Here is a 13,939-nt window from a genome sequence, read left to right on the forward strand (position 1 = left end):
AAAAAATTTCAATGATTTTATATATAAAAAGTTATAATGTTTGCATTTTTACATATTTTTGATAGAAATTGTATAAGTGAGAGCCTAACAATAGGAAAATATAACCCCTTTCATCTTGATGGCCAGAAGGATATTCTACTGCCTGCCTGTCATGCCACTTGGATAGAATTTAAGTGTCCCTTTCCATCTTTCCATCTAAATACACCTATACCACCATTGCATTCTTCTCCGTACAAATAGTGCTATAAAAATTATACAAAATTTCCAATACATAATGTCATCACTGATGATATTTTTCTTCTTGTTTCCAGGGGCATCTTTCTGTAAAACACCCCAACAGTTGCATAGCTTCAAGACAAATTCTCTTTTCTATCAGGGTACACCCAGAAAATCATGTTATTAATATGAGCATGGCTTCTGTGGCCAGAGTCATCCATCCATCCCTCGCTTAAGTTCTACTTAGCTGCCCAAGATGTGAGGGGAATCATACTTTCAGTACATATTACTTATTGTGGACACACCACTAAGGTTAGGAACCCTGCTACAAAGATGTAGTAAATTCAACAAAAAAGCTGGCTACTTTTATTCTCACCCAATATATTCCTGCTTTAGCAGTTCCATATATTTAAATACATTTTTTCTTTCTCCCATTATACATTATAAAATACACCACCATCAGTCAATACAACACTATATTCAAGATGTGAAGTATTATACAGTGATATGGTTTGGCTGTGTCCCCACCCAAATCTCATCTTGAATTGTAGCTCCTACAATTCCCATGTGTTGTGGGAAACACCTAGTGGGAGGTAATTGACTCATGGGAGTGGGTCTTTCCCATGCTATTCTACTGATAGTGAATAAGTCTCATGAGATCTGATGGTTTTATAAAGGAGAGTTTCCCTGCACAAGCTCTCTTCTCTTGTCTGCCACCATGCGAGACGTGACTTTCACCTTCCACCATGATTATGAGGCCTGCCCAGTCACAAGGAACCATGAGTCAATTAAACGTCTTACTGTTGTAAATTGCTCAGTCTCAGGTATGTCTTTATCAGCAGCATAAAAACGAACTAATACATACAGTTATAATTTTTATAATTACCATTATGTGGGGTGAGTTGCTATCTTCAGTTCTTAGGTCAGGATACTTTGGCTTAGGGTAGAAAAATACTTTCAGATACACAGCAAGTAAGTTGCAGGACAGGGCTCAACCTCAAGGCCCTCTGAAGCCAGAACAATTTGTCTTTTTCCATTGTGCTAAGAATTCCCTAAACAGTGTAAAAATCCTATTCTTCCTTTAAATGTTTTTATTTGTAGATGGTCTAGGTGTGAGAAGGCATTTTTAATATTTCTAACTCCTTCACTAAACAGTATATTGTGGGACACCATTCTTTAAGGCATTGAAAAAGACAGTCAATTATTTTCAAACCTTTAAGAGCAATGGCTGTGGACATAAAAAAATCCTCAGTAGAAACTGATTGCAAACTGATTCCAAGCAAGGCGAGAATTTTGTAATCACTGTAATTACCATTGTAATTATTATTGGTTTTTTACAAACAAAATGAAGTTCATTAATGCCTTTTTCATTTTAAAGTATAGTATTTCAAGTCTCTATTACTAAAGTCATCATTGCCAGTTTTCTGTTCTGGAAATTGGTTTCATTTTGGTTACTGTAATTTCTCTTGTTAAGATCTCTTTCCCCCAATAAACACAACAAAAACCTACAGGGCTTAGAGCACAACTTAACTTGTTGCTTCATGCCAAACAACACAGAAATAAAATTAACAGCATAAAATAAAATAAAATACTATTCCAGTGTTCAATTTCAGAATAAATTATTTAAATATATTTTGGTAATATTATACTTATTTTAAAAAAGAACAATGATCTCAAAATTAGGATCCAATATTTTATTTCTTACTGTTTTACTTAACATCAAAATACAATAATATTTTCAAATTATTTGTAATGTTCTCATAATTATCAGCTTTAGTCTGACTATAAAATTTTATTTTTTATTTATATATTTATATGCATCTTATAATTGACTTCGCCATATACTATTCTTGAGTTAGCTCAATATGATAACATTATGATCCTTTTTGTGGCTTTATTTATCTTTGAATTATTTATTTTGTTACATTCCAATAAGTAAAATTATTAAACAAAAATTTTGGCTACTGTTAAGGTTCTTGCTATGAACTAGGAGAAATACAGATAATAATCCTTCATTCATTCATTTGCTCATTTATTGTTGAATCCTTACTGTTTTGCTGGTGCTTTGTTCAGTGTTGGGAAAACAAGGACAGATAATACCTTATCCCTAAATTCACAGGGTTCCATTAAACAAGTATAAAAAAATACATAAGAAGGAATGTAAGAAATATTGTCCTGAGAATCTTGGATTATGATTCAGGAGTAATATTTCCCACATGGATACATGTAAAGTAGGGAGGATATGTTTGTTTTGCCTGATAACATGATTTTGATTTTGTTTTTGCAAATAGTTTTTAAGCACAATAAAACCTGATATAGAACATTGTGTTTTATTGTCACCTCCTCTTAAATTGTCAAGTACATTCTCTACCTTAGAATGTAGGTCTCCTTGACTTAGTGGTACATTATAGCAGCTTTGATCTTACAATTATGTGGCAAATATCATTTCCTTTCTCTTGCCGGGCAATACAATATTTGCAGGCTGAATTTTGTAAGAGTTTTCAGTTTACTTTTTATTTTTCAGTTTTCCACCAATATAATAATCATGCTATTCTATATTAAAGCTAGAGATTGTAAAGTACTAACGCTAACATGCCCACCTTTGAAAATTGGAAGTCAATTTAATACCACCTTAAATTAGTTTAAATTACAAAATTATAATTCATGTTAAATATTAGCACCATGTAAATAACAGCTTGTTGCACCTATTACTGTTGAAGAGTGACTGGTTTTCTTTACAAGCTTTTCTTTAAAGTGGGTCTGTCATGGGTCAATAGTTTAAATGTAGTTTGTAACCCATTTCAACTAGAGCTTATATTAATATCTTACATCATAATATGTTAACAGTGAACAATTTAAAACTACCTGAAATGTAATTACACACCAATCAACTTTAGCATTTGCAGAGTAATACTGGAGTTATCACAGATAAAGAAAGGATCAGAATTCAGGCCAAGCTGTCAAGAATAACTTACCATGGAAGGCAAATTTTAAATGTAAAGAACTTTTTTTGCTTTATTTTTTGTTAAATAGTGACAGGGTTTCACTCTGTCACTCAGGCTGGAGTGTAGTGGAATGATCATAGCTCACTGCAGCCTTGAACTCCTGAGCTCAAGAGATCCTCTCACCTCAGCCTCCTGAGTAGCTGAGACTATGGGGGCATGCCACCATGCCTGGCTTATTTTTGTAATTTTTTGCAGAGGCAGGGTCTCACTATGTTGCCCAGGTTGGTCTTAAACTCCTGGACTCAAGCAATCCTCCTGCCTTTGCCTGCCACAGTATTAGGATGATAGGCATGAGCCACCACCTGGCCTAAAGCTTAAGGAGAGTGAGAAATGAATGAGAGTAAAGAGAATCATTATCAGCTGCAAGAGCACATCGTTATTAGAAGTGATCATTTAATGCGGTAAAATTGTAGTTTATTTTTAACTTAATTTGTATTATAAAAATTAAACAAAGTTACACTACTGTGAAAATCTATAATATGATTAAAGAAACTTTTGGACATTTAAAGTTCTGGTACAGCCTGGTTTTCCTTCTAAATTGGCATAGTGACTTATACCAGGAGAAATGTGGCCATGTTTTTAAATAGCCTCCTAATGTTGAGCTGACCCCTGATATTGAATGTTCCATGTTTCCTTTCAATGAGAAGGAAGGTTTGTGCATTTTCAAAAACTGACAATTGTCAAAAAAAAAGGAGCCAAAGAATAGTTATTCTCTAAACCTTGAAAGTGACTTTTGTGTGGCATGCAGCAAAATAGGGTGAGCATTTACCTTGTGGAACATTTCAGTTTTCCAGGACAAAGCTGTATTATAAAGTAGCTAAAAATTTATAGAAATTCAGGAAAGTTAAAATCCATATGCACTCTTAGAAGAGACATTTTATTATAACAAGAAAAATGTGTTGATCTAGAGTGGAATGATTAGGCCATTTGTCAAATAGAGTTACTGTTTCTGATAACATTTACAGGTCACATATACTTTTCAAATCTCAAGAGAAATAAACTTGCTCAAATGGAACTTACTCACCTGAATTTATGAGATTGATTGTTAGGAGGAAAGGTTGAAGCATACTGTAAAACATTTTAAAGCTTTACATTTATTAAGAAAAAAATAAGTGTGAAATTACATAGTTAGAGAAATACTTTCATTAAACAGCTTTAAATATAAAGATAGTAATTTATTGAGTTTTCATTATTAGTTTTTAATTATTGAGTGTTAATTGTTAATTATTAACTTACTGAGTATTCACAGCCAGGCACTGTATTATGGGTTCATGCATGACTTACCTCATTGTGAAAATAATACTGTAGCATAAGAATTAATATTATTCCTAGTCAGATGAGGAAAATAAGTCAAATAGGGCTATCCGAATTGCTCAAACTCTTGCCACCCTTTAAAACAGGTGCATTTTAAATTTTCATAATTTTGAAGGAGAAATTTGCATTCCATAAAATTATTAAATCTAAAATAAGCAAACAAACTACTCTTTATTAACTTTTGTAGTGTTTTTGTGAATCTCTCACTGTTCACAATAGGACATTCTCTTTCAATGTCATTAAAACCAAAAATTTAAATTTTATGATTTCTTAGAGAATTTTTAATGTTTATGTGTCTAACCTAAACCAATTACAATAACATTAACCTTTAACCAATAACATTAAAAATAACCTTTTGATGTTATTGGACGTCTATTTGCTCTACCACACACATGCATTTTTAAAAATAAAACATCTCTCTATATTTCCCTACTTAATAGCAATCAATAATAACCCTTCTTGGAGAGTTTTTTTTTCTATGAAACAAGTAAAAGTGATTAAATGGTAAAAGTAATGAATATAATAGCTAAATCTATATAGCATTCACTCATTTGCAGATACTGTGTGAAGATATATTCACACATTATCTAATTTAATTTCCTATCAATCTTCAAATGTTTGTATTGTTACTCAAAGTTCTTTGGTGAGAATATTTAAAGATTAAGTAGCTTAATATTTAACAAAAACAAAAAACACACTCCAGTAAATGGCCGAACTAATTCTGTAAACCTGGTCTTTGTTATAACAACTGTTTGCTCTTAATCACTCTATGTTAATTCTCTAAGGAAGGGTGTCCAGTAAGAACAACCCCTTATTTATGGAAACATAATACTGTTGCCTTTTCATGTGTGCAAATTACGGTAGTGATTGTGAATCTAAATAATAAATTTAGAAATCTTTTTTGAGAGACCAAAATTTATTTACTTGCTAAGAAGTTGGTTACTAAAAATAGTTTTATTATCTTCCTGTTATATGAATTTAGACTAACATTGTTTTAAACAATATACTTGCAAAATAAGATAATTTAATGTAAGTTTAGTTCTGAATATCTGCTGGAAGGTTTGAATACATCTGCAATATATTATACATCTTGAGTTGTTTGTTTCTTGTAATTCATACACCATTTTTCCCAGATAAATATAAAATAGATTCTAAAGAAAAATAAAACTGTATATAAATTTTTAAAAATTTAAAGGTCATAATGCATCTTTGTGACTCTAGTTATCTAGAATATATTGTAGTGACTTTTATTAGCTAAGTATTTTAAATTTCTATTTCATCTCAGTGACTTATAATTTGGTGTCAGTAGAAAAATTCACTCACTGACACTAAATTCCAAATATTTTATGTAGGTGTCTTTAAAAAAAAAAGAGTTTAACAATTGATAATTACTAATAATTTAAGAATTAATTAAAAAGGAATTACTTTCATATAAAATTCTGAAGAGAATAGTCAAGTGTTCAATTGAGTATTTTTTCTATTAAAAGATAGAGAAAAGCCTTAGTATTTTAAAGAAATCATTTCTGTAAGAAAAGGGTAAAAACTAGATGAGTTTGATTATTTCAATTAGTGTGGTATAGTGTTGTGAAAATCAGAAGAATAAATGGATTGACATTCTTCTGAATCTACAAACTATTAATTACAAGTAATAGCTTGGAAAATGTTATACCATTATTTATTCCAATTTTTTTTTATAATTGTCTCATGTGCTGGTAATGAAAATCAGCAAGCCATTTCAACATTAACATCATGACAATTTGGGGCTGAAACAGGGACTTTAAATTGGCTCATTTTCAAAGAATGTGTAATTTGGCACCTTTTAACTTGTTTGAGAGAGAATTAGCTTGAAAACTTCTATGACCAGATTTAAAACATAGACTATTCTAATAAGAAAGATCTAATTTTGTGAAGATTGACAATGCAAGAATGTACTATAAGTAAGTTATAAATTATGAGAAATTGTCTAAAATCCATTATTATGATAACTTTATTTTGAAAATAAGAAAAAATAAAGATTGTATTAAATATGTTAGAATTTAGAATGCATTACTTTTTACTAAATAAACTTCAACCAAATTAGCACTAATTTAACTGATTGGAACTGGCTGAAAAATTATGTTGATTCTTAGGTCTAGTTAAAGCTTGCCTTACTAAATATGACAAAATGTTAAGCAATATAAAATGACAACTATATTTCTTATTATCTCCTCTTAATAGTGTTACATCGTCTGAAAAATAATAAGATGATTTACATTATATGATTACACAGTTGACTAAACACTTCTTGTTTTAAGTAATTATTATTGTACCTAAAACATGGATTCATCTAGAAAACTTCAGTTTATTAACTACTAAGTTGCAGATATTTACACCTGTCACATAGCAGACATGCAATAATGATTTAAATGAATGTATTTGACAAAGACAAATGTGTTACCAAGAAGCATTTTTACAGCTGTGGTTTTCAGTCAGAAATGTATATTAGAACCATGAGGTGAGCTTGCAAAAACTACGTTCAAGCTCTACCCCAAGAGTGTTAGGTTTAAATGCTCTGGCATGGATGGGGCTGTGACATTAGCATGACAGGGAGTGTCTTACCTCAAAGCATTAATGATGTAATTGGAGACATTCTCAATTTATTTCAAGTATCTTAATTCTCATACTTTTGGGTTACAATTATGAAATTAATCAGCACTGTTCGTCAAATATTTCTAGTTCTTACCTGAGAGGTGTATGGTGCCTTGTACTCCATGGCCGCCTGTAGAAGTTATTTTTGGTAATGTGATTTTCCTTGGCCAATAAAATGTTAATGGGACCAAAATATCTAACTTCTGGACAGAAATGTTAAGAATCAGAACACAGCTTATCACATTCTGTTATTTCCTACTTTGTTTATTTAAGGATTGCATTTTGACACAGAGCCCTCTTTAATCTAGACCTTTTAAGTAAGGAGATTAACCTGCTGTCACTTTCTCAGTTGTAGTGTGAACAAGAAATAATTATACTGAGACACTTTGTTACTGCAACATAGCCTAGAATACTCTGACTGATAACATTTATAAAACTCAACTCCTAAATAAAGATAAGCAATAAATAATTTTGTAAAAAAGAATAATATATCTGACTGGTTTTACGGAGAAAAAGATCATGGGACTGATCCTCAAGTAGACCAGGGTCATAAACACAGTTTACAGTGCCTCCCCACTGAAGAATTGAAATACACAATTAGTGCATGCATAGTGATGAATTAAATTATAATTGCTCTAATAATTACAACTGAAAAAATAAGTTAAAGCATGTACCCTCTGTCTACAGGCCATAATAATTTCAAAACGTATCATTTTCTTATTACTTAACTGTTCAATAATGTTGTCTAATTATTCCTTTAATCCAAGTGCTTACTTTGATGTATAAACAGCATAAATTTTCACATGCACTTTTACAGTGTGCTGTGGCCTCCTTAATACTTGTTGTCTGAAAGGTCCTTTCCCTTAGCAGGAATATTGATGTTTACAAACAGACACAGAATCATCTTTCTTCTGTAGTATAAAATTCATGCCATAATTTCTTGACAATCTTATAAAAATCTCAATTTCTTATTAATGTATTTTTGATTAAGTACTATTGTTTCCGATATTTGTCCAACTGATTAACATATTATTAAGCTTCTTAATATCTTAAAAGCTTTATTTATAAGGGGTGCTAAATAGACATTTTGCAGAAAAAAGTACACAGTTAAAATTATGCAACATAATGTGAAGGAATAAACAAAAATGAAATCATTAGAATCACTACACTTAGGAGGCAATTGGTGAAACATATATTTTAACTTAACATAGCCTCCTAAAACCGTAGTGCTTACATTCAGTGATAGGTGTCTGTATGTGCAACACAAGAGAATAACATTCACAGGAGTGACAACTAGATGAGCTTCTACCGATTGTAGGCTGTGTCATAGATGATACAGAAAACATGTAATGTATTCCATTCTTTTCCCACCAAGCTATGCCACTAGACAGCAAGTGTATGTTAAGTGCTTTATTACCAGAATAACTCTAAATTTACTTTAATTGATTTGGAAGCAAAGCTAATCACTTAGTAACCTAACGTGGACATATTTGTATCTATTAGTTATAACTTATGCCACACCTCTTGAATTATTGCAACCCACCACCAATCAACAGGGAATTAAAAAGGCAAACAGTAGAACAATAAAATTAAAAATTTAAAAAGAACAATTGCAGGCGTGTAGGACTTCTTTCTTTTAAGCTGCTTTAGTACGGTGAAGGCGCCCATACTTTCATTTCCTCGGAAGTTTTCTTTGCGTTCCTAAAACAAACTAAATTCCCGTTTGCCAACACTCTGCTTTATTTTCTAAACTGAGATTATTTTAATGATGTAAATATTCTGAAATATATAGAGAGTACTCTTTCAGTAACATCTCTCTCTTTTATGATATTACTTTTTTTTTGGTAATACAAAGCAACTTGATTGGGAAAAATGCTATCCTTATTTAGAGGTAGCATGTGTAAACCAGCTATACTGAAAATTTGTTTTTTATTACTCTTAAAACATAATCAGTAAAAAGAGACAGAAAAGGAAACAAACATAAAAAGGCAATTGGACAGTGTGAAATTTGCATTATCTGCAAAAGTGTATAGTATCTATGTTCTTATAGGCTCTCTCTATATTTTAAATGTTTAGGGATAAGAAATACACTAGATTAAATACAGATATTTCCACTGATTCTGTTTTCCCATCTTCTTATTCAGTTTTTATAGTGGCAGCTTACTTTAAGTAATAAACAGAACATAGTCATTAATAATAGATGTTCAAATGATTTTTCTCTTCTTATTGATGGTAACAGCCTCTAGTAAATAAAATACAGATTTTTAAAGACATTTGAACTTGATTTTAAAACGCTGTCTACATGAATTCATAAATTATAGAAATTAATTCTGGGACCACACACTATTGGTATCTTGATGTTTAATTTAAAGAAATATTTACTCAAGTACAACATAGTATAAAACATTTATTCATTCTCTAATGACCTTAAAGATCATTCTGGTCATTTTCTAATGACCTTAAAGATGCTGACCTTAAAGATTCTCTAAAATGACCTTAAAGATGCTGACTAAAGAATAATATACACTTATGCCAATTCAGAATTCAGTATTTCTTATTTGGAGAAGAAAATATAATGGAAATTTAATATTATAATTTTTCATACTCTTACTAGTGGCTTAAATTAGCGACCTGATTTTAAAATGTATTTATTTACTTTTTTTTTTTTGAGACAGGGTCTCACTCTGTCACCCAGGCTTGACTACAGTGATCCTAACTCACTGCAGCCTCAATCTCCTGGGACTCAAGGAATCCTCCCTGCTCAGCCTCCTGAATAGGTGGGACTACAGACCCCCAACACTATGACTGACTAATTTTTGTATTTTTGTGGAGAAGGAGTCTTACCATGTTGGCCAAGCTGGTCTCAAACTCCTGGGTGCAAGTAATCCTCCCACCTTGGTCTTCCAAAGTGTTGAGATTATATGTGTGAGCCACCATGCCTGGTCTATTTCTGATATTTACATAAATATTACATCTAATAATAAGCATCTGTTTTTCAATAAATAGTAATAGAAAAGAGTGACATCAACTTGCAAATTAAAGATAAATGTAGAGAGAGATAATATGTATTGCTCTCCCCTGTCCAAATTTTAGGTGGTAAAGTTTTTTATTTGATGATTAAAACTGAGATAAGACTTGATTTTAGAGTTTCCATAATGTAAAAATTTTATTTTTCAAATATCTACTTTTTCACGAGTAATGAACCTTTTAAGATGATGATCAGAAAGTATTACTAAAGTATTACTAAAATAATTTAATGGCACAGAAATACAATAATCCATAATAAGTTTAAAATAGCCACTTTCTCACGTAAGATAGCGTATATCAGTGTGGTGGACTTAATACAAATACACAGAATAATATAACCATAATAATGAATTCCAATCCACTATCATTTAGCATGGAACTGGAATAAAATGCTTGCCAGGCAACTCTATTTTTGCCTCAGCATAAATTCATGCATCACAATGTCATGATATTTATATTGCATTTTGCCTACACTTTGTGCAAAGCAAGATTTTACATGATATCAATCCATCAAGATTCAATATTATGTAATGTCAGCTTAAAGTTCCTGAACATAATTTTAAAACTATACACTCCCTCTGAGCAGTAGTACAAAACAGAGAAAATCTCAAATGGCATGTAAGCTATTGATTGATATTACAAAAAGAAAACAAGGTTTTCTTTATTGGTATATAAAATATCAATGAATAGAATTGCGGAGCTGAATTGTGTCAAAGTAACGGGTAGCTATACATTTGCTAAAAGTAATATATTTGGGGAAAACATAGTACAGTTTTTAAAACTGTCGTAAGATATATCTCACCATTACTGCAACAATCACCCATGACAAAAATTGTCTTACTCTCCAGACAGAAGAGAAAGACCAATTCCAGACCACAGGACTTCCATGTTATAAGCAAAAGGAAATTAAATTTGTTACAAAAGGAAAATATTTTAAATAAAATGATTAAAATAATGAAAAGAAAACATTCTGCTTTTATATAGTAACTATATTTCCCCAAATAATTAAATTGATAAATGCTTCTGAAAGCTATTTACCTGGTTTTAAGGACTGTACAGGTAAAACAACGACAGATCATCACACGATTGCAGAATCAGGCAAAATGTGTCCAAAGTAGGCATCAGCTGGTAAACTTAAGGATTTGTGTATAATAATAAAAATATTGAATTAAAAAATTAAAGAATTGTATCCATATTATTAAGAATAAGCTATAATTACAAAAAACTTTAACAATATATTTTGGCATAAAACAAATGATCTATTTTGCAGACAAAACAACAAACAAGGGAGAAATTTTTTTATTCTTAATTTTATTTCATTATTATGTTGTTAAAATTTTTCCTTAGACTTTGTTTTACAGTAATCTAATGAATGACTTTAGTCATCTTCTCAAGTAGCACAAACATGGGCTGGGCATGATGGTTCATGCCTGCAGTCCCAGCAATTTGGTAGACTGAGGCAGGAGAATCACTTGAACCCAGGCACCCAGGAGTTGAAGACCAGCCTGGACAACACAGCAAGAACCCTTCTCTTAAAACAAACAGACTGAAAAACACAGGAAGCCAAATCACTTTGAAGTTAAATACTGTATTACGTAAACCATTATTTTTAAACAAAATTTAACTTTGAAAAAACTGAGATTGTTCTGTGGTGGTAGTCTGCTCAGAGGCAGATAGGTGGGGCTACTGACTATTATTATCTCTTAATACTCTTTATACAAACAGAATAACCTTCGTTGCTTTCCCTGAGAAATAAAAATAAACAATTCAGTGAGACAATGACTGTCTTTAACATAAGTATATTTGTATCATATGTGGAAATTTCTGATGCAACCCTGAAGATGTTACAGGTTAAACGGTGGATCTAATGACTCAAAAATCAAATGAAATGATGTCAGACTGCCCTGAATATGATCCACTGCATTGGGCTCAAATGTTTCTTCACAGTCCCTACCTGAGATTCCAATCAATTGACAATTTCTAGGGGAAACAGCCATCTGATTGTCTTCGTTTTTTTTAATGCTTACTTTAGTGTCTATAGTTGCACTTGATTGTTTCTGACAGTGGTGCAGCCAATACAGCCAAATGCATACAAAAAAGGGGCAGAAGAAACAAGAAGCAGACGATGTGTGAGAAGAAATGGCTTTAGACAGCCTGAATTCAATTCTGAATTCGGAAATTCTGAATACACTAAAAATACTTCTGTCTAGATCTGGATATGGCACTCAGAAAGATTGGCAAGCAAGGAATTAGAATGGAAGAGATAATGGGAAGAATTATGGCAATGCTATTTTGACTATAAATTCTCATTAATTGACACACTTACCAACATTCCACTACTGTGTCCTACGTGGTATGTTTTAATGGATGTTTTCCAGTAGTTAGTTCTGACTCCGGGAAAATCAAATAGATAGTAAAATGTTGATTCTGTGCTCGCCCTTTCTGCTTCCCAAGGGAGAATATAATTTTGAATGATGTGGAACTGATCTTCATCCTGCAGGTGAGTCTGCTGGAGTGATTATAAATTCCATTTATAATATTCAGACTGCTAGAGGAGTTTTATAGATTATGGCTGTGGATAGAATTTATTGTCCAGAGAATGTTCCCTTTAATTTAGTGACCCAACTGGCCTCTAATTTATTTCTTAAAGCCTCTACCAGAATAAAATCTTTTTTTTTTCTTAAACAAAAGAACTTGTGGGTCTTTTTCTTATTACATTTAAAATATTTGATTCAAAGGTCAGTGTTTTTATAGATATGGTATTACAGTAGAATTATTTAGCTTGTCACAAAGTGCATTTAAAGCAAATGATTAAGAGAAATCGTTATACGCTTACAGGTCTTTGCTGACGTACCATTAATTGTATGTCAAATTTAATTTATTCTTTATGCTATTTTTCAAGACTATCAATATTAAGCCTCAAGTATGTCTTTTTCACCAAGAAAATATTAGAAGTCATTCATTTTGTGGACTCTGTGTATCACTGAGAGAGATATTTTACTGCCTTCCAAATTCTTCCTTAAAGAAAAGGGACTTTGGTACAGCTTAGAGATTCTCACAATATCCTGGCACTGTCAGCCTATAAACCAACCATCAACCACCTTGAGACACAGAAATGGACTTAAACTAAACCCAGTCAGGAGGCACTTATGTTGACATGTCTTTGTCCAGAGAGTGCAGTAACAATTTGGAGAGTAAATAAATGGAGTATAGGCTTAGTTTCTATACCCCAGTGGGAAGAATTTTAGATAAGTTCAGACCTTTCCTTATAAAAAGTTCTACTCCGTATGCCTTATTGGAAACTTTAGTGGTCTTGAAGTGTTTTCCACTGAAGAAGTGAAATGGTGCTGAGAAGAGTATTGGTTAGTTAAAATTAATCCCTATGTTTGATCCAACTGAGAATTTGAAAGACATAAGAATTTTAGGTTTTCAATACTTCAGCATAAAGTATCAGAATCATAGTAACTCTGACTTACTTCGAATTATTTATCATAAACTCTTACTGATCAGGATTTGATCAAATTATTCCCTTAAGCACTTACAAAGCCCAAAAGCTTTCCTACCTCAATTATACCACTTGATATTAAGACGTAGTCAACTAGGACATTAATTTTTTCAGCATATAATTTTTAAAATTTAGGAGCTATCAGAGCAAACAGAGTATTACCCAGTGGCAACAATAAAGATTTCTATCCTAATTTTTTAAGAATCAGAGTTACAACAAAAAGAAAAGAAGTTCTACCATCTAA

The sequence above is a fragment of the Colobus angolensis genome, unplaced genomic scaffold, assembly GCF_000951035.1.
Source record: "Colobus angolensis palliatus isolate OR3802 unplaced genomic scaffold, Cang.pa_1.0 Scaffold218, whole genome shotgun sequence".
NCBI lineage: Eukaryota > Metazoa > Chordata > Mammalia > Primates > Cercopithecidae > Colobus > Colobus angolensis.